Consider the following 19,195-nt stretch of genomic DNA (forward strand, 5'->3'; position numbering starts at 1 on the left):
AACGCAACCGCATACAAAGATGTTTACCTTGAGAGAACACATCTCCCAGTAGTCCCCCACTGTGGGGATCTGTACCAATGACACACAGTAACACAGGACTCTGCAAAGCTGCTTCACTTCCCCTCACCTAGGCTTCCTTCTTTGGAAAGCAGAGGATAATGACTCCACTACTTATTTTCATAGATAACCTTGACTCTTAATTGGCATGAGTTATTCAGGAGTTTAACCAAATCCATGTCTGTGTAAGCACTCCATAAATAGGAATTTTGATTAAAACCATCGGAATATGTTTTTCTTGTCCATGACTGAATTCAAGTTAATTTCACTCCTGGATGTATCTGCCAGTTAGACTCACCTGAAAATCAAAGGGGGTGAAAGTTGAGCCAAGTGTACAGTTCATGAGCCATGACATAGGACTTTCAAACAAGACAGTCGGATTCCTCCACAGGAAAGAAGTACAGACAATTAGTTGAAGTTGGCCCCTTCATTCGTTTCCTGAACAGACTCTAGTAATTAAAGGGCTAGACTTCAGGAACCCCTTGCAATCAGCAACACAAATTCCAGGGGTGGCCCAGTCAATTTTCATCCCGACTGCAGGGTAAACTGAAACTGCATAATGAGAGTATAGGGAGAGAGCCACTCTAATGGACAGAACCCAATATTCTGAGTAATTTAACCTCAGCATACAAGGAAATGTTCTTTCATGCTTTCCTTAAAAGAACAGTGTGGAAACTGAGTCATTTATTTATTTTGCCCAAGCACAGTCAAGATTTATTTTCCTAATAGTGGATATAAGCAACTAGAGATGTTGGCTTAGTGGTAAGACTTCTATGCTGCACAGTGACCATATAAAAAGCTAGGTGTGGCCGCCATGTGTGCCTGACCCCAGTGCATTGTGGGGCAGAGACAGAAGGACTGCCGAAGCTTGGTGGATATCAGCTTAACTTCAGGCTCCGTTAGAAACCCTGCATCGAAGAACTAAGGCAGAGAGAGACAGAACAGGACACCTTCCTTCTCTGGCCTCCTCAGGCCTTCACACAGATGTGCTCACCCATAAATGCATATATGGACATATTCCACATTCAGAAACACACACACCAAAATTTTTTTCATGAAACTCTTCTTATATAGATTACGTCATTTTCATGTTCAAAGTACAGCCATCTTTTAAAACTTTTTGGCAAGATGATACAGTTATTTGTATGCATATTACAAAAAAAAGACTATCTAATGAAGCCTGCTATTTCGGTTAATAAAGGATAAGAAACTCATATAGGTTCGAAGACACCCAATAGTGGTAATGAGGATAAAAAGGAAATGGATCATCACACCTCATTTGTATCACATTTTCAAACCCTCTAAATAACTAGAATTTTCCCAAAGGAGAATGTTTTATTCTTTTACTCAATTAAAGCCAGAGTTAGTCCACTTTCTGGATCCTCTTTCTGAGACAGCACTGTGGTCCAGAGAGAGAATTCTGTAATAATCATGATAAAGTAGACAGATAGACAGTATGAAATTTGCCTATCTTTGGGAAATCTTAAGAGAGAGCTTGTGGTTTGACATCTGTGTGTCTATAACTGTAAAATCATATAACATGCATATGTGAGTATATATCCACATATACATATACATACATACATATACATACATACACACAAAACACACACACACATATATGGAGAGAGAGAGAGAGAAAGAGAGAGAGAGAGAGAGAGGTGGATATTTAGGTAGATATATATTGAAATCACAAGTGTTAGCGACAGGAGATCAGTTACTTATCTTACCTTCGTGTTACCTTTTCCGTGCCCACAAAGCTTTTGCAAGGAAGAAAATGCTTGACTCTGTCAAGTGTACTTGTTGACAATCTCCTCAACTCTGTGGATACTTCAAAAGCTACATCAATTCCTTACTCTCTACAAGGGTTTGGTTTCATGAGTCAGACCCATTCCTTTCAATACTTGCCTTTCAGGTCAAAAGCCAGAAAGCCGGCCAGAAGTCTGATTAGCACGTAGACCGCAGAAGATTTATAGCCACCATCCCCAAGTTTTCAAGTACTTCAGTCTGAGTACAGTCCATGTATTACGCACACAGTGATATTTATCTTCCTTTCCATACATTTTATACTTTGAATATGACTTTGCTATTCTCTTCATTACCACTGGCAATTTATTTGAGAATTTTAGCATCATCATTGCCAAGGAAAATATACCATCAATTTAAACTGTTTAACGTGAATTACCCAAAACAATTTCTCTAACCAATGTATGATAGAAAATAGATGAGTTCTGGCAAAACCCCAACTGTACAGCTAGGGTTATGGCATCTAGCTTGGATCTCCGTGTTGAATGTGTGGCCTTCGTATCTCATGTCTGAGAAAGGAAGCAACCATAGGAAGTTCAGAGATCCCAAAGAGAACTACACTGTCTTGTCAGCAAGGACTTCAGGGTCTAGCTCAGCAGTATCCCACAGACACAGAACAAAGGGCACTTTTGTAATTTACACATTTCAAATAGCCACGGTCAAGAAAGTAAAAGAAGTGGATGACATTAAAAATTAATCATATCAGAAAATATTATGTTATCAACATGTTAACACTTTTAGAAACAATCAGTGGGAAGATGGATTTTGTTGTTCTTTACACCAAGACTTTAAAATCTAGTGTCTAAGAGACCCACAACTGGACAACGTGCAAAGTGAGAGATTTTGGAACACTCAGTTGTAAATGGGATGTTTTCATCAAATCCTTCTTTCCTCTGTGGCTCGGGGAGGTATATGGAAGAGATGGTAGAAAGATTGTAAGAGCCACAGAGGTTGGCTGATAGCAAAGAAATGATATCTTCAAACACAACAAGACTCATGCACTCACAGACACTGTGGCAGTATACAAAGTGTCTGCACAGGCTCAATCAGACAGCCCCCAGCACTCAGAGTGGGAAGAGGGCATAGACCCTTCCTAGCCAAGAAGCTATCTCCAATAGACAACCAGGTGCAAAGAAAAAACTGGTTTCATGAAACACATTGAAGAGCATGTCCCACACTCAGTAGGAGTTGGCTGACAGGAAAGGGACACAATGGTGCTTTGTAGAATTTCTGTCTCACACTGCTTTGGGGGTCATCTTTTGTCTTACTGGTCTTTTGATTGTCTGTTATGATTTCTAATTTTGTGTACTTATGAATTTATTTTTCTTCTTCTAAACGTCTGGGTTGGATTGATTGATTGATTGATTGATTGATTGTCTTCTAAACAGAAAGGTATAAAGGTTGTTTTGTCGGGAGAATGAAGGAACAGAGGAGGGAAACTGTGATCAGAATTTATTGTATGAAAAAATGTCAGATAGATAGATAGGTAGACAGACAGACAGACAGGCAGACAGACAGACAGACAGACAGAACCTAATGCACGTATTATATTTTAGTACATTTTACACTCCACACCCTACGGACACCTTTGGGAAAGTTTGTTTGTTGTAAAATGCAGAGTAATGATCATAACCACAGGGGAGTGAAGACATGCTGCTGGCGTACAAAAGTAAAGTTCTCACCTCAGTCTATTAGACAACGGTCTCTCTCTCACCTATAAAGAGATCTTCTCTGGGTGTTAACTTCTCTGGGAGTCTGTATGTCATCCAAGTATAAACAGTTATCATAGCATAGATGTGGAATCAGGTCAGGGTTTGTGTCCTAGCATTAACATTTATCTGATTTCCTTGGACAAATGGTTAAGCTTCAGTTTACACTTGATAAGGTGACAGTGAGGTTAGCATGAGAAATGCTTGGGGACATGGGCCAACATAAAGTAGATCATCTCCATGAACATTGAAATAGCTGCACAGAGAAGCTTAGTATATTTGAAGTAGGCTAGTGCATTTGCATACAGGACAGATCCTTGTTGACTCTAGCTAGGCACCATCAGGAGTGTTCCGAAAGTAGTGACGATTAGATAGACCGTGGAGATGACTCAGTCAGGAAAATGCCTGCTCCACAAGCATTAGGAAGTCTGTTTGCATCCCTGGCCCCAAACCTGGACTAGTCATGGTTGTGAATAACTTCAATCATTGCTGGGGATGGGGATGTGGTACAAAACATTGCTGCCCAGACAGTCAAGATAATATATGGCCTCTTTCTCAGTGAGAAACCGGCCCTGAGCAATGGAGGAAGACACCTGATAGCAGCCTCTTGTTTCCATGCTTGTACATACATTCATACATAGACAAACATATGCGCATGCACATACACTCACATGCATGTGTTAGAGAGAAAGAGAGAGAGAGAGAGAGAGAGAGAGAGAGAGAGAGAGAGAGAGTCAGTCTGTGTTTGAGAATCTAGGTTTCTCAAAACTTCCTTCCCGTTTTTTATTTTCATGTAAGTTTGGGAATCAGCAATGGACATCAATTTTAAAAGATTAAGGAGGATCAGATAAACACACAGAGACACGTGAACATCAAGGGTGCCTCTAATGCCTTATTCATGGCATCAGTCACTACATCTAAAGCATTTGGCGTTGGTAAGTTACGGTGCGTTGCAGAGGAACACTATCTTTCACTATCTCAATGTAATGTGGTTCGCAGTAAGCCATAGTACATGACAGCTTTCTGGGATGACAAGTCATTTATTCAGAAGATATAAATGAAACTCACCCATCTCTGTCTCCACCCTATTAACTTACCCATGGATGAATCTGCAAGAAATTATTGGTTCTTTATAAGTAAAAAGTAGGGATTGTCAAGTGTCTCTTACAAAGAAAATTTTTTGTGGGAGAAAAAATGTAGATGCATAACCATATGTGTATTTAGGGACACAGATTCATATACATATACTTACACACATATGCATGTAGGTACTGAGTCAAGTACATTAGAAATCCAAAGACATCATTTGTATTGTATATGATATTTATTTTTAAGTAACTATGGTTATTGCACTCTTATGAAATTTTAATTACATTACTTACCTACTAAAATATTGGTTTTGAACATTAATCAACTTGCTTGAGTAGCATTTCATGGAATGGGAAATAAAAACGAATGAGTGATTTATCCCAATGCATTAAAGATAAAAATTCAATAGGGAAACCCATAAGAAAAAAATGAAAGCCTTACCCAGACATCACATTCAGTGGAAACCACAATGGCTTTATCAGGGCACAGATCGTCTTCAGTGGTTGAATCACACTGTAGTTATTTCCACAAGACAGTGGTGTACGTGAAAGATGCATGGCTTAGATATGCATCGTGGCCACACACTGCTCACAGTGTCCTAGGCATGGAAAGCCATCTCGATGTTTGTGGTTATTGGGTGGACATGTGCACTGATTCTATTCTAAGCCAGGGTTACATGTGAGGACCAGGAATCAATAGAGAGCATGGATGCAAGGCAAGCATGTGAGAATAGAAAAAGCAGCGTAAAGGTAGGTCCTGGTCTTGCTTAAACATGGGATAACACTGAGCTGATAAGATAGGGCCACCTTGTCCTGCTGCATGTCTTCTGTCCCAGTGAATCTTTAGCTGTTATAAATTAAATGGAGCTCTGACTCTGCTGAACCTAGATGACAGCCTGCTCTATAAGTTCATATCTATTTGTTTTTAATTATCCTCAGAAATAGAATAGTATTAGTAGTCTAAATGCCATTTCAGAAAGCAACACAGAAAGCATCAAAGCAATGATCTGAAGGTGTCCTCTAGTGCCTACACACACACACACACACACACACACACACACACACACACACCCCATATACTCAAACACAAATGCACATAAACACATGCAGACATGCAGACAATGAAAGTAAGCATGGTAAAGGGAGTAATGGAGACGTAGCGTTCAGAATCCAAAGTTACTGGAGCCAATATTTTCAGGCCCAGGTAAAAGGAGAAAAATGAGGCCAGGCATCTGAAAGGGGAAAGACAAGAAAACCCTCCTTGATGTTTTGAGAGCTTCGAGGACTGGTGAAAATGACAGGTTCCGAATCAGAGTATTCAGCTCATGTAATTTTTTCCCCCTTTTGTAGAAAAAGAAGAAATGCTCAAATCTTAGTTTTTCAAAGTTGGTGCAATTGAGGCTGTCGAGTCTTTGGCTGAGTTGCAATTAAAAATAAAGGGGGAGTGAAAATGTCTGAAACATTAGATTCTGTGGTATCAGGCATGCGTCGGTGGCTCCCATGGTCAAGCAGGGAGAACTCTAATGTTTTGAGAAAGGCACTGGCTTGCCCAGGGTATAGTAAAGACATGGAAAACGTAGAGGACAGTTGTTTAAAGATGGGCCATATTTGGATAGTTTGAATCTTATTGCGTTTATATTTACAAGGCAGAGAGAGGGTTCATTATTTATTAAAGGAAGGTACTGACTAAGGTAACGTTTCTCAATCTTCTCACGAAGTTCATATCCCTCTAAACTGAGAGCTGAGCTAAAACGCCAAGGGTGTGGTGTCAACATTTTGTGAACACTGTTCTCTTTCTTTATTCCTTTTCTTTCTTCTATTCCAACCATTTCTTTCTTTCTGCAAACCGCACCCCGTGGACTGTCATCTGGCGTTCATGCACAGCAGAAGCAGAAAGTTTTCTCCATTGATCGGAGAAAGAATCAAAGCACACACTGGCAAAGACCTAAACACTCTAAGCTCTAGTTTAAACGCGTCTGGTCCAGGCCAGCCAAGACTGCATAGCACAGTGAGAACCATATCTCCATAATCCACAGCTAAAAAACCTCACAACTCTTGCATTCTGTACTGAGGAGTGACTATCAAAGAACACTGGCCAATGGATAAAGATGTTCTTCCCCTTCTGATCTGTCAAACACTGGGAGTGGCATTGGGAGTGATTGATTGATGAGACTATTTTTGACATCCCCTGACCTACCATATAAACTCACCAGAAGGATGCAAATTTGAAACTGTGGCTAGGGTGCGAGCCAATTGTCCGAGTTGTTGTTAGTGTCAGTACTTACTCCTCTCCAGATGCATTTTGACAGTCCAGTCACTAGCGGATTTTGTATTATACTTTCAGAACTTGTATGAAATGTGGAATAGTCAAGTGGCTGGCAATGAAGTCAAGACCTCAGCTTCTTAAAAATGAACAAACTAAGACACATTTTGTGTGGAGTCTCTTTGTGTTCCCTGAGAGACAATGTGCCAATCATCCCAGCACTAATAAGACCATCCAGGAAATAGTGTATTCATCAAAGTGACAGTTAAGTATGAGCTGTTTTGTAAGGCAATGTCCCAAGTCTCTCAAAGGCCCAAATGGGAAAAGAGTTATGTATCCTTTGCATTGCTAGAACCTAGGAATATGAGAAGTAAGTATAAATAGATATTTTAAAATATGCAGAGTTACAGTATTGTACAAAATCATCATTGTAATATGAATTCTGATTCTTACTATTGGTAGTTTTTCTTTGGCAATACCTGGTGTAGAGAATGATCTCCTGCACAGCCTCTGGGACGTTTTGGCCATGCATAAAGAACAGTTATAAGTATTATAGGAATCCCCAATTCTCTGATGCTATGAGACATTGACAGCATAAGAGCAACTTTGTCTAAATTGAAGATAATCTATGGCGCCAATTCATGGAGACAGAGAGAAACTTTCCTCCGAAAGCAGCCTGCTAATACAATGAATGAGTGAGTTATTGGTGTGCAACAAATTCCTCTAGATCTCAGCATCCTAAAAGCCACATTTATGGGTTTCTGTGGGTCATGCCTCTGGGTTAAAGTTTATCTGCAAGTGGCTTATGAGCTACAGTGTAATTGTATAGGTTCTAGCCAAGTCGGCAACCTCTTCCAAAGGCTCAACTGTGGTATGTTAGGGTTGATGGCAGGATTCTAATTCCCACAGGCTGTTAGCTTGTTTGTCTCAGGTCCCTGATGGCTATATCTAGAGGATATCTATAACATCACATTCCCTCCTGTAGGCTACTCAACTGCCCATCTTTCTTCTTGAGTCCCTTGGCTTCATTCCCTTTTCCTGAAGAAAACACACCACTACCCCTCCTTCAAAACTCAGCTCAGGGATAGATGAAATGTCTTCATGATCTTCCCCTGAAGTGTTGCAGGCTTTCTGACAGTTCCAATAATGCTCTGCTGTGTACTCGTTGACGTGTCTCCAATCATCCAACTGGATGTAAGCAACTTCAGGCAAGGACAAGTACTAGATATTTGTTGTGTGAGTAAGTAATGGATAATGTCTAGATTGCTCTTGAATTCTAACTGTATTGCATGCGATAATGAATCCTAGTGGATACGGTGAGAATTGCTTGAAGTCAAAATCAAATGGCCTGACCTCATGAGATCCCATCACAGAAAGAGAGTAAAAGGGGCACATTAGTGATAGGACTGGACACTTGTGTTCTCACTCTGGTGTAGAACTTCATCGAGTGTAATCATGGTGCATCCCTGTTTCAGAGTTTTCCCAGGAGTGGCTGAGGTCTCCATAACCACACTGTAGTTCACTTGTGCCTTCGGCCAAATCCTATGTATCCAACAACCCAGTCTCTTCTCCCCCAATGCGTCTCTTACACACATTCTCTTAGAGTCTGTTTTCACGGAACTCAGCCTGAAGATAACTACTTGCCCTTGAACCAATCTCTGGGAAGCCATTTTGAAATTTCTCCACCCACCCTATTTCTCTACAGTCCTCTTGTTTGCCGCCTCTTCTGCCCACTTGTATAAAAACAACCCTAAGAAATGAACAGGTACCCCATCCCTCTATCTTAGGGTGAACTAGATGAAATGACTAATAACAAACTAGGAAGGAGGTTAAGTCTCCCTCTTCTTTCCTGCATTCATAATTGTCATCCTATTGTTAGTTGGTTTAAGGAAGAAAACAATACCATATCACTTTCATGAAGAATAGCTACCCCACTCCCCCAGGAATATTGGGATCAGCAGTGATCCCACAGATGAATTCGCATAAAGCATCAACCTGTCTCCAAGACATTTAGGAGTCAACTGCTGATGCCTCCTGATGCTCCTCAAATACCCAATTGTACAGTAGCCCTTTGCGTGGTGAAATTATTCTACGTAAGAGGTGTAGCATTGCACCGTCTATACGAGCTAAACCAAACTCCACTTTCCAGTGCGTAGGCAATGCGAGCTGAAGGAGAACTAGTCTCTACTCTGCTTGTGTAGTTAGAGGAATGACGAATAATCTCAACTGCATTCATTTATATGTTATCCGGAATAAATTTCCATAAATAGACGTTCCCCATATTCTTATTTCTCCAAGTATTTATTAACTCCAACACCCAGTTCCTCACAATCCTGTGATGTATTGTTTTATTCGTGGTTCCAATGGATTGCTTATAACTTTGAATGCTGGCATAGATTCAGCAAAACTTTGCTTGTGAGGTCAAAGTTACATCAGGAACTGAATGCATCTTACCAGGAGGGTCTTTCGTTGTTCTTTTGTTTTGTTTTAACACATGTTGGTAAGATAAGAATCCATAAAAAACACCACCAACTCACATAAAGACAGATCTACGTTAAACTTTCCTGACAAAAATTCTTCCTTGTCTTTTCCCAATGGGAACCTGCATTGTCCTCCTTGCACCACTGGGTTGACTTCCCTCCTGATCCCTGCCTCTGGGTGGAATTCTAGTACTTTTCTGGTAAATGTTCAGCCACTGGATTTGGGGGCATGTATAGCCATGTCTGAACATAAGTTGATGATACAGTTTGTCTCATCCAAAAGTCATTGGTTACAAACAATAAGGTAGTTTGCCCCTTGTTTTTAGCTTCCTCCACTCAGTCGATTCTCACAGAATGCTCTATACATGTGAAAGAAGACCTTCTTCTTATCGAGAATAAGCAAGGCACTGGAACACCATGCCTTCTGTTTGTCAGAGACTCACAGGAGGCAGGGCAGTGAGGATTATTTGAGAGGAAATGGGAGATTAGACAGACACAGCAGTTCCACCACAGGAAGTCACTGGTGAGTGAAGCTGGGGTCAGGGTAACATGAATCAGAGCATCTTATGTGGTTACATTTGAGGCAATGTTTGCATTTGTCTAGTTTGTCTTGAGTGGAAAAGAGGACAAAAATTTAGAAACTAAAAACTTTTCAGCGATACTTTTCTTTGGTCTGGTTGCTGTAGGGTTTGTAGCTTGGTTCCCTGAGCTGTTTGCTGCAGCTGTTTGCAGTCAGACTTCTGTTTTCCTGTATAGTCATCACTGTTGATATCCATAAGTAGTCTTATACTCCGTGAGTATTGACAGTTTGGGATCTTCAGTCTGCCTCTGATTGCAGTCAATGAATATAATTCTACCATGGATATTAGTATATGAGTTTTACTCTTTTAAAAATATGCATCTATTTAACTGATTGGTTTTCTGGTGGAAGTTCTCACCGTGTAGCCAGGCTGGTCTTGAACTCACAGCAGCCCTCCTGCTTTAGCGTCTTAAGTGCTAGGATTATTGGCTGCTGCTACTCTATGACGAATTTTTTCTCATTTTGTTAATGAATAACCACAAAGATGAGTACATGCTGGGACTAGTAGAGACTACAAACAGTTTGCTGTAACCACCAGTTCAGAACAGTGAATTACCGGGTTCCTAACCAAAATGTCAGTATATTTGAGGTACAGCACTTGTTGAAGTCATGTCAGACATTTCGGTTTAATCTGTATTGTTAACAAAATTTCCATGCCTTGTTTATGTCTGGGCAATCAACAGAGCAGTAAATGAAGTCCTACTGTGCTTGCAACTTTCCATAGTGAACTGCTCTGATTGTAACCAGTTTCCAGCTACTAGTCTGCCACTGATGAACACAGGTTTGCAAAGTGCCATGCAGAATAACACAGCTCCATAATGCTTCAACGGCAGAGGTCCGACTGGCATAAACAACCTCAGATGCATAAGTGATAGTAAAATATAATAACATAATGAGTTTTAGAGTTTAACGGTACTTTTAACATGATTTAAATCCAATGTTTTAAAGAATATATGTATTCTTTTTAAAAACAACACTTTTGTTACAAGCTTGCAATTTCTGTGGAAACTCAACAGCTGTTCTCAGACCATTGCTTGGGGATACAGAGCTTACAAAAGAAATGTTATATGTGTCAGTCTTCCGCCTCTTTGATAATAGGAGTGTCTTCCACCTTGCTGAAGTCCTATTTCCTAGCTGGAACATGAAAGCCCAAAGTCTGTTAATACAAGCCTGTCAACCTCCAGGCCAGTTCTACCCGTGACCAGTTTGGACATCTGCTGGAGTCCTGGTTTTTTAGTTTTTATCTTAGACGTGTTCCCTCGTTTTTCTTTCTTCCTAGCTGATCATCTGTTTAAAAGGGTATTTGCGAATGTTCCCTCAGCACTTCTAAGTTTTTGGCATGGGGTTGCCATCTTATGGGTCACAATTTTGCTTAGGGATGAAAAGCTGCTCTTGTGTCAGTGCCCTGTCAAAATTTGTGTCCTGGAATACAACTCTGTCTAAGGCAGTTTTTCTAAGCTTCAAAATTCAGCTTTCAAATTTGGACAATAACCAGGTTAAATTTTGTTTCATGGATGAAAACCTGCAGTTCTTCAATGATTTGTATAATTTTCAGCCTTTATGAAATATGCCTTTTTATTTCACAAATTAGCCTGTCTCCTAAATGTGCAGGAGGCGAGACGTAAGCTGCTGCCTGCTGGGGGTCTTCATCATGGAAAGTTTAAAAGATAATCAGAGGTAACTTGGTGGTATATCCTTCCAAAAGACAAGTAAGAGAACTCAGCACCCATAGGACATCCAAGCCAATTCATGGCAAAGACAGTATGAGCAAGTGAAACAGGACAAACCATCCAGAGAGAGGAGGGAGCCAGTAACATGGTGTTTTGACTTCTGACATAGTTTTTAAGTTATTAAGCCAGGGAAAGTGAACACGGAGTTGACCAAGGAAAGCAACTGACGAATACGGTTTGCTTCGGGTTTGTTGTTTCTTATACCTTGCAGGGTAAACCGGAGTGACCTAAAACTTTGAACCCTCTGACTTAAAACTTCTACTTCGGGAAGAGAAATGGGTGCTGCCAGATTTCGTTCGGTGAATGTCCAAATACAACTTCCTAAATTCACCAGTGTGAACCCTCACAGGGAAAGCTGATGATGAGAGTCCAAGCAGCTGACTCAAATGTCAAGAAGTCGTCTAGTTGTCTAAGGTAGATAGGTTTGACACACTAGCATGGTGAGGCCACCATGTTAATCAGCCCTGGGGAGCTTCTATGCTGAGGCACCGTATCAAAGAGGTCTGTTGCTCTTTTTGTTTTCTTTTGTTTGGTTTTTTTTGTTTTAGTTACATTTTTACCAGCACAGTAGGAAGTTCTCAGTGCTTTGCTCTACCGCTTCTGTAGCTTGCAGAAACTTCACTAAAACTCTTGTGAGAAGTAGCCAGGTCTTAAAAGGACTTCTTTGTTTGAGCGAGAAACACAGGCTGAGCCCTTACAGCTCAGAGACGGTGGGGCAGAGGCTCCTGGCTGCTTCGCGCTTGTCAATTTGCCTCATGGTGTTTCAATTTTAAGGACCACACTTAATTTTACTACCCTCATTATTTGGGAGAATTAATCTATTCTGTGCCGTAACTTCTAAGACATGCTCCGAATGATAAGAACATATTTCAAGTAATTTTAAATTAGGAACAATAAAGTTAGTCATCACTGATATAATTTTAACTGGTCCAAAATTAACTTTGTCTTGTGGTAGTAATAACAGATACTTCGCTCTTTGCCAAAATAAAATTTTAGCTGTCAAGTCTGCATTCAAAGAGTCCCCATTACATGGCTATATTCCTCCTCTTGTATTCCCTCCAACTTGAATGCATATTCATGTAGCATAAATTTCATTTTATGCAGGAATGACAACCCGTTGTGTCAAGCTGGATTGATTTGATTGATTTGCTTAACATTTTTTTTCTTTTAGAAGATCCAATTATTCTTATGGGCCATCGTGGAGATGCATACTCGTTCAGAAGCCCAATTCCTAGTCGTACAGTCATTTAATCATGTTTCACTATAAATTCATGAACTGTAGATAGTGGTGTCCAAGCAATTTTTTCTTAAATTATTAATAGATATAGCCAATGTTGGGTGTGGGTTGAAATCTTTGTCCCTGCAACAAAATATGTTTCATAGCAAAACTACAATTTAATGCATAATTTATTTAAGGCTTAGCAAAGATTCAGGAGATGTTCTTTTCCAAAGGCAAACACTCTGAAAAACACTGCTGGATCAGTAAACACCATGCTTTCAATGGAAGCCTGGGAGGCAATAAATGTCATCCCTGCCTCAGATAAACACTAAAATTATATTTATGTGATGATGGAGCGGGTTTTGTGGCATCGTCCACCTTTAAAATCCAACCAGGATTATTGATGAATATGCCCTTTGAAGTCACTTGGTTAACTGGGCTTTCATTTGCTTTGTAGTATCTTAGAAAAAAAACATGTTTCTCCATTAAATCAACTTCATCTTTTTTTTCTTTTTTTTTTTTTTTAGAAAATCCCCATATTTTCTGATATTTTCAAAAGAGTGAGTTGAGGCATAAAATGTATGTGAGGACATGCCCCGCTCTCTGTCTTCCTTGGAAGCTGGCATTTGTTATTTACTGGGGACTGGTCTCTCCAGCCTTGAAAACATTCCACTCTGCTACTTCTGGTTTTTCTGTTTTCTGTAGGCAAACTTTTCATCTGGCTCACTCTCAGTGGTCCACGTGTTTTCTTTATCTGTTTGTTTTTCATTTCAAACCATTTTCCTTTTCATAATCAGCGAGAGACTTTGTTCGAGCCTTTGCTGTGCCTTAAAGCTATTTCCAGGTTCAGGTCACAGGTGCTTTGGCTAGCACAAATCATGCTCTTTTCCCTGGAAAGGGACAGTAAGTGATTGTGTACTGTGTGTGCATCTAAACATGCTGGGCTTCCTAATAAGACATTACCAAGTTAGTAGAACTTTAGTGGTCAGGTGAGACAGATGAAGTCTGAGGTAGGAAGCTAGGGAGGTGACTCAGTGGATAAAATACCACACAACATGAAGACAAGAGGTTGTGTCTCCAATGCCCACATAAGAAGCTGGACAGGTATGGTGACCTGCCCAGGAGTAAGCTTGTGAGATAGACTAGCCAAATCAGTATATTTTGTGTATGTATGTATGTATGTATGTATGTATGTATGTATGTATGTATGTATGTATGTATGTATATATACATATATATGTATAGATAGATAGATAGATAGATAGATAGATAGATAGATAGATAGATATTTAAGAGCTGAAGTCTTTTGGAATAGTAACATAAGCTCTTAACCACTTTGTCATCTTCAGTCTCCAAAGTGGCTGAATTTTAATGAGTACCGAGTTTCTATTTGGCACGATGAATAATTTCAGGAAAAGAGATATCGGCGATGGTGTTTCACCAAATCATGCATTTTGATTTTCAATTTATTCTAGTTATATTTATGACAGAAAAAAGTTCTGTCATAATGCAGTTCTGAAATTTCAAGTTTTAATTAAACTCAGAAGGTCACTGACCATTGAAACCCAAGAAGAAAGAAGATCACACCAAAGTGTGGATGCCACGGTTCTACTCAGAAAGGGAAAAGAATAATCTCTGGGAAGTAGAGGGGGAGAGAGAGAAAGGAGAGGGGGGAAAAGGGGGCCAGTTCAGATCTGGGAGGAGATGGTGGAGAAGTACAGACGTTCAGGAATTTGAAAGTAAGTGTGTAACAGTGGGGGAGGGAGAACTAGAGGTAACCACTAGAAAGTCCCAGATGCCAGGGACATGAGAGGTTCCCAGGACTCAACAGGGAGGACTTTAGCCAAAATACCCAACAAGGGGAGATAGAACCTGTAGAGACCACTTCCAGTGGATAGTCACGGCCCCCAGCTGAGGGATAGGGCCACTCACCCACCTCAAAAATGTTAATCCAGAATTCCTCCTGTCAAAAGGAAATACAGGGACAAAGAATGAAACAGAAAGAAATTGAAGGAAACGCCATCCAGAGACTGCCCCACCTAGGGATCCATCCCATCTGCAGACACCAAACCCAGATACTATTGCTGATGCCAAGAAGTGCTTACTGACAGGAGCCTGGTATAGCTGTCACCTGAGAGGCCCTGCCAGAGCTGGACCAATATAGATGTGGATATACACAGACAAACATCAGACTAAGTGTGGAGGTTCCAATGGGGAAGTTAGGACTGTAGGAGCTGATGGGGTTTGCAACCTCATAGGAAAAACAACAATATCAACCAAACAGATCTCCAAAGCTTCCAGGAACTAGACCACCAACCTAAGAGTCCACAGAGGGAGGGGACCCATGGCTCCATATGGACCCATGGCTGGATATGTAGTAGAGGATAGTCTTATCTGGCATCACTGGGAGGGGAGCCACTTGGTCCTGTTCAGACTTTATGACCCAGGATAGGGGAATGCTAGGGCACTGAGGTCAGGAGTTGGTGGGTGAATTAGGGAGCACCCTCATAGAGGCATCCTCATAGAGGGAGAATGGGATAGAAGGCTTGTGAAGGGGAAACTAGGAAGGGGGATAACATTTAAAATGTAAATAAATAAAATAACCAATAAAAAAATTAAAGTCAAAGAACACCAGATAGGAAATACATTCATGTACAAAAACTGCCAATGAATTCTGAAAGAAAATTGGACATTGATAATATAAACAACTGATATATGTATTTCAAGTTTAAGAAGCAGAATACTTACTACACTAATACACAAATACAGAAGCTGAAAGAATAGGCTATTTTCACCTACGTCAAATCCAGTGCTAGAAAAATGCCCTTGGGGAACCTTGCAGGTACCTCTGACCAGCACAGGCAGCTTCGTGGCGCTCAACATTACTGATGGTGCTGATGATAAATTACGATAAATGTATGCTGATCCACTTGTGCTCGGCGATCACAGTCACTTAACATGATGGCCTGTCTCCTGGTATTTTACTCTCCCCGTGACTAAGGTGACTAAGTGATGGCAACAGATGCATACTCTCTGTTCACTTTCATTTGTCTGCAAACACCCATATTTTCATGACTCCAGAGCTGGCTATGGGCAGAGGAAGGTTCTCAACCTTCCTAATGCTGTGACCTTTTAACACAGTTCATCATGTGCTGACCCCCATCCATAAAATTATCTCATTGCTTCTTTACTTCATAATGATAATGTTGCTAACGCCATGAATCATGATATAAGCATCTGGCAGGCGGGCAATCTGATATATGATCTCCAAAGGGATAGTTGCCTACAGGCTGAGAACTTCTGGTCTACGTCCTTCTTTTTCACCTGGCTGGGAAGAGATAAATGGCATCCTCTCTCACCTGCCAGTCATGGCACTAGGTCTTCCTCTCTTTAGGTAAATTGGCTTTTCTTAGTCGAGAGGAGCAAGGCAGAAGCCCGTAATCTGGAATAAAAACGTGAGATGTTTCTCTGCGTAACTAATATTTTCTCTTCTTCCACAATCAAGGCAATCCTGGTGTGAATGGGTAGTGGGCTCATTAGGGGCAGAACACAGGATGCTGTGGATGGAGAGAAGGTGCTCTACTGATGGGGTGCACCTTGGTCTCATGGTCAGGTTTACATGTACTGTGCATTCATTAGAGAACTTATACAAGTAAGCAAGGTATCAATATTCTTTTCTGACTCACCATTCCTGTCTTCCTGACAGATTCTCCCCCACATTCATGCCCACCTCCCAAACTTGTGAACTATTACTTCCTGCTTGTTATCCTCCTGGACCTTCCTAGGTCAACATATGTTTGACCTACTTAGGGAGCCTCACTGTGAGTGTTCTGTTGACTGTCACTCTGTTTAGCCTCTGCAGCCCTCAAGGCACGAGCAAGATTATGTCCTAATTCAATTTCCTGACTATCTAATACTAGGTCACTGTGATTTTCCTGCTTAGTTTTCTGTGTTTCTTTAATTAACCAGTCAATTAATTAATATGCATTAATTAATCAAAAATTAGCCCATAATTAATTTATATAATTATATATAAAGCACAGCTTAATTAATTGATATATAAATTAATGTAATTGTGTATATTTTAATATATCAAGCAATTATATATGGTTATATAATATGTAATAACATGCTAATTGATCAATTGATTAGTTAATATGAGTGAATTCACTTCATTTGTTCCTTCAGTTTTAACTTGCTGATATCCATTTATAGGTTTAGACTCAATTACAATTTCTACCTTCTAGGTAAGAGGGTGATATTGGATGTATTACTCACTCTCTCTGAACTTTGCTCATCTGATGATGAGAATTGTTATACTTCATTCAGAAGTTCTTAGTAATGATGAAGGGAAGTCGTGTAATTAATATCAGATAGAAGTTTCCTGAAAAGTAGTAATGTCAGTAAAAAGCATACATGAACTTTGATGAGATAATTTTCAGAAGAAAACTCAGTTTTAGTGAAGGATACTGGAGAGAATTGAGAATAAACGATACTCAGAAGTTTGTCCCATGCTCCCACCAGCTCAGCTCTGAGAACAGCATTCAGGATAGGTACTTTAGAATACACAGGTAGTAAGGTGTCAATCATCCATTTCTGTGGGTGACATGCCTTTCTTTCCAGTGACATATCCTAAGTTTATAATTCAAACTCCCATAAACATAGGCAACATGAAGCAGAAGTGCTGTTGGCTAGAATGTATGAATAGATGTCAGGGAAGGAAGTTTGGCAGTCAAGCAGAACCAGAACTGAATGGAATTAGGCAATCAAATTAAAATTAAATTGAAATGGACTTCTGGGTCCATTTCCATGGTAATAGTCAAGATCTGCCAAAATCTTCAGGAAGAAGTAGATGAATATTATTTTTAAAATAGAACTAAGTAACATCATGTTGGCCATTTGTGACCCTGGATGTGACCCTGGGCGAGAAGTATGCAGCAACTCTTGGGTTTTAATATTCCTGTATGCAAAATAAGATCTGTGGGCCATGACATAGTTGTACACAAGGGTTCAGTGTCAGTAGTCCTTGGGGACTTCCTTTACAGGCCAGGTGTGTGTGTGTGTGTGTGTGTGTGTGTGTGTGTGTGTGAGAGAGAGAGAGAGAGAGAGAGAGAGAGGCCACCATGAAATGGTGTGCCCTCCCTCCTTTCCGTGTGTATGTGGTATGTGCATTGCCTTTGAAACCAACCCACCATGTCTTCTTCAGGATCAGGTTTTTGCTGTCTTAGGGTTGGGAAGCTTTATGTGCATTTTGCTAACTCCGTCTCTTTGATATGCCACATCTGTTCCACCTCACACATCAGAGCGCTCCCTTCCCCTGTTGCTTCTATGTCTCCTGTTGCCTTCACTCCATGCTCCCCTCTTGCAGGTTGTCACTTTTTAGAATGTTGACTTTGGGGTCTCCACCTACTTTTCTTCCATAGTCTCCATAGAAACACATCTGTCACTGCCATGAGTTTTCTGCTTCCCACCAAATGTACTCCAAGGTCTTGCTCAACCCCTTTCTCCAAGTGTCCCCTCCTCCTTCCGCCTTGTCTCTTAAGCAGCGTCTCTATTCATCTTTTAGTCACTTGCTTTCTGAGTGTCTACAGTGAAACATTTTTGCTGTGTTTGTGTGTTGTTCCCGATCTTGGCATCACCCTTTCTCCTTTCTCCAACAGTATTCTGTCTCCATGAACAAGTTCCATCCCCTGCTGTCAGAATAGCTCTTTTCTGTGTTTGCTCCCTCTACATCTTGTTCTTCCTAAAAACTCTATTTCTCTAGTGTCTCCTCTCAGAATGTTCTAAATCTAACAGTGATTCATCTTCTATCATCTGTTCCTTTGAAAGACCGTACAGTGTTCTGAATCCATCTTGCAATATATTTTCCGTCTGTTCCTTTAGCCTGGCTTTGCTTTTCTGATTCCCTTCCTGGCATCCGTGTCTGGGAAGTTGCACCGATACATCAAATCATAAAGTCATAAAATTTGTCAGATAGAATGGACCATAAACATCACCTTGGCCAGACAGTGTATTAGCAGGAAGGAAGGTGACTGAAGACTATCTTACAAAGTCCAGCTCCTGAGTGTTACTTCCCCTGCCCTCTTAGACGATTTAGATAGAGCCACATTCTACATTGATTGTCAATTTCTACTTTCCAGACTTGATTTGTTCCCAAAGGAAGGCACAAGATAAGAGCACAGCAACTCCTGATCCAAATGGTCGGCCCTGAACCCACTTTACATGTAGGACTACATTGTGCAAGCAGAATATGTGTGTGTGTG

The 19,195-nt window shown here is 40.5% G+C and overlaps 1 protein-coding gene across 1 annotated transcript in view; it reads left to right on the plus strand.

The window, feature by feature from the left end:
- Gpc6 (glypican 6) overlaps positions 1 to 19,195 on the plus strand; it is a 999,201-nt gene that overhangs the window by 558,963 nt on the left and 421,043 nt on the right.

Source organism: Rattus norvegicus, chromosome 15 (genome assembly GCF_021556685.1).
Source record: "Rattus norvegicus strain SHRSP/BbbUtx chromosome 15, alternate assembly SHRSP_T2T, whole genome shotgun sequence".
NCBI lineage: Eukaryota > Metazoa > Chordata > Mammalia > Rodentia > Muridae > Rattus > Rattus norvegicus.